General features: G+C 42.4%; 1 pseudogene; it reads right to left on the reverse strand.

Moving 5' to 3' along the window:
- Positions 1-284: 284 nt before the first annotated feature.
- Positions 285-3,503, reverse strand: LOC136489943 (F-box/LRR-repeat protein At5g02910-like; annotated as a pseudogene).
- Positions 3,504-3,849: the final 346 nt, after the last annotated feature.

Here is a 3,849-nt window from a genome sequence, read left to right on the forward strand (position 1 = left end):
TCTCCTCTTGAATACCCTTATTAAATGTACCAAGCTCCAAGAGCATACTTATTAATGGAAGCGTAAATTTCTCTTTATAACTTTTATTACTAAATTAATTGTAAGTATTATTTCCGTGGCGTTAGCACGGGCTAGTAACTAAATATTAGAACATGGGTCCTTGATACTACTTCGTATTAAATAGAAAAACACACGGTACTGCATGCAAGCTTTCCGATTTAACCAAACATCTTCAGCATCACATCTGGAAAATGAGAAATTTCAGATTTATCTAGCATGGAAACTCAGAATGCCTTTACTGACTTCAGTGTTCTATAGTTTCACATGTCCAAAATGCAGTGGCATCTGAACATTTTCTCTACTGCAACAATACTAGGAAACAATGGACAGGCTAGAAAATCTGACTTTCAGAAACATAAGTGCCCGTTCCTTAGTGCTGGTTCAACATAGCAAGCAAACATGTGCAATTAGGTTTCTGATACATCAATATATAGTAAATGGACAGGCACCAGATAGATTTAGCTTGAACAAGGTATTAAGCAAGAAGGTAGCCTGAAGCGTGGTACCACGCCGGCTACCTGATTACAGACAAAGACGACATCCTTAATACTTGTGCTGCTTTAGTTGAATTGAGCTTCACCTTGACTTAATTAAGTGATAGTAGGTCCATCCTCATGCATAGCCTTCTATCCGCTGAACTGAAACCCTTCACATATATCAAAGTCATGCCATAAGTTGAGGAGCATAAAAAAAATACATGATAAACATATAGAAATGATGATAATAATATTTGGACAGCAATAAGATCAGCACAAAAGAAAATAACCAAACCACACAATAAGACAATTTGTCTCGAGGCTTGACAGATTTTTTTAGAATAATTGGTCAAAATCATTTAAATGAATATGTTTACCATAATTGTATAGTATTGTATATTGGCAAACACATGGTGTTATTATATTTTAAAACAACCACAAAAACTAATGGTTGTGCTGTTTAAGTGTCAGAAAATTTTTTGAGGAAGTGTTACCAATTTCCAAAACAAAAAGAACATGCAGCCATAAATGTTAGCACAAAAACAAGCCACCCATTGAGCAAAGGAAATCAAATCAATGTTGCATTCTCATTTTAAAAAACAATTTTGTATTCTGGTATGACACTATTCATCTATTATATACTCACATAAAAAGCTAATGGTCATATTTTTATTTAGTTGGCAGAAACAAAAAAAAAAATGATATGATATGATTGAACTTACTTTACTGCAATACAACATTATAAGCTGGTGGGTGATGATAAGACAAGAAAACAAAATGTACCAAATGATTGTCATGAAGAAAAAGTAAAATGATTAACAAGAATAAAAAAACAAGCATTTGTGTTTCATTCATAAGCAATAAGCAAGATGACACACTATGGTTCAGAGAACCAGAGCTAATAGAATCACTGCTCAGTACAGCTAAATCCAGACACTTCCATTCATATAATTTGGAACCATACTAATAAGGAAAACGTGAAGAGTAATGTCAGTTAGCTTACATATGTTAAGTTGTTTACTAAGAAACATCAAAACATTGTGAACTCTATCATCATATACTTCACATTTGATTTCAAGCGTCTTGAAGTGTTGTGATATTGCCGCTGACACCTCCAATGGTTTGCAGCTCAGTTTAATCTCCACTTTATGTTTAGGTCCCTGTGGTAAATACAGTGATTTGCCAAGATCAATCGACAAATTAGAATTATAATTTGTTCTAGTTTCTACAATGCAGAAGTTGCATTTGAAATTATATACCTTTGAATATAGTTGAAGAGTGAGCTTTTCTAACACTGGTGAAAGTTTGAGGAGGCAAGCTAGGGCACTGAAATCAGCAGGCTCGCACCAGTATTCGTCAAGTATAAAAGACTTCAATTTGTTGAAACTAGAGCAAAATTTTAAGTCCCTTCTGAAACTAAACTAGACAATGCAAACAAAGAAACATCAGTAAATCTAAATGTAGGCTGTAGGCATGAACATTATGACTCAGTGTGTAAGAATACCATTTCGATGTCGGGAGATATTAGCACCAAGTTCTGAACTTCCGATAAACCTTGCTAGAGAATACTTTGGTTGTTGTCATAATCAGAGTCAAGGGTATTGAGATCATAACCGTGGATTTTGACAACTGCTGTTAGTAAGGATGGCATCCTCTGAAGCGATGGAGTCTTGCCATCACTGACTTCAAGCCATAGTGAAACAAGATTCGGGGCACGGATAGGCAAGCGCGATTCATCACAAAAATAACCACGCTTGATGGTTAGACGCTTGAGGGATTGTGACGAGATGAGGTCAGGACACGGTAGGGCACAGTAAACAATCTCAAGGTCTTCCAAAAAAGGGCAACAGGAGAAGTCAAGGAATCTGGGCACCATTTCGATGAAATTTTCAAGCTCTAGCTTCTTCAGGTATTGAGAGATAAAGAAGGGATGGCCATCTCGAGGAAGAATGTCCAGATAATTATCGCCCACAAATATGAACTGGAGCACCCGGACTTTGCACTGGAGAGCTATACGGATCCAAAGCACGATTCGGCTCATGTCAAAATCTTTATTCTCGTCGAGATGGAAACGGAAATCGCAGGTGTCGAGTGGCGTGCCTCCGCGGATGCGCAGGCGCAGCAGATGGTCCACGAACTCCTTAATCTCCTCCACGGACCCTGGTTCCTTCAATCCGCCGCACACGAAGCGCAGGACGGTGGACTCCCACATGTGGCGCCAGCGCTTGGCGAGCAGACATGTCCGCACGACGTCCTGCGCCGGCAGGAAGGAGAGTATATGCTGCAGCACGCCGTCCGGGAGGTTGCTGATGCGGTCGCGGCCTTCGACCGGAGCTGCGGCGGCGGCAGACGCATTTTTGGGCGCTTTCCGCGGAAGCATCCTGCCGGTCGTCCGGTCGAGGATGCCACCAGGGACTGTGGGTGTGGGACAAAAGAAACAGTCAAAGAAGACAAGAGGTTAGCTACATTGAAACAGCTCGCAGATCGATTCACGGAGGAAGACGAGGAGATGGATGGATATGCATCTGCATCAATCACCTGAGAGAGAGAGAGAGAGAGAGGCGGCGGCGGCGGCGGCGGTGGCCGCGCAAGACGATTCCCTTGCGCTCGGCTCTGCCCTATCCCCTTCTCTCTCCCGTCCACTTCTCCTCAGATCCGTGACAACCTCCAAAGGGCGGGCAGCGGCGGCGGCCAACCAAGGGAGGAGCGGCGGCGGCGGCCCCCAAACTGCGAGAAGCAGCGAGGGCGGGCCACAAGGCCACAAGGGGCAAGCAGCAGCGGCGGGCGGCTTACTAGCTTAGAGCGGTGGGGGCTCAGGCGTGCGGCGGCTCGCGGTTTGCTGGAGCAGAGCGAGGCGGCTCGGGCTCGGGCATGGGGTCAACGGCGGCCCGGCGGGCGCAAGAGCGGCGGCGGCGGCTGCGAGCAAGCTCAGAATTTACTGTGGTTGACCGGTCGGTCGCGCTTTACTCTACCTTCCACGGGAAGCCTCACCCTACAGCAGTTTCGAGCTTTTATTTCCTCCGTCCTAAAATAAAAATAATATAAATCCTGTTTTTCGTTGAGTCAATTTATAAAAATATATCAATAATTATATTTTTAAATATATTTATTATAAAAATATATTCCATTTAATGATATCTGTTACAATTATAAATATTTGTGTATTTATAAATATATTAGTGGACACCCCACATGCGATATGTAAGTATCTGAAAAAATTAATATGCAGCGAAGAATGGCAACGTTGGACCTTGCACTAAACAACCAAATCTTATCAAGGCATGAATATTCATAAGGGCAGTCCCAATGGTGC

The sequence above is a fragment of the Miscanthus floridulus genome, chromosome 10 (assembly GCF_019320115.1).
Source record: "Miscanthus floridulus cultivar M001 chromosome 10, ASM1932011v1, whole genome shotgun sequence".
In the NCBI taxonomy this organism is placed as follows: Eukaryota; Viridiplantae; Streptophyta; class Magnoliopsida; order Poales; family Poaceae; genus Miscanthus; species Miscanthus floridulus.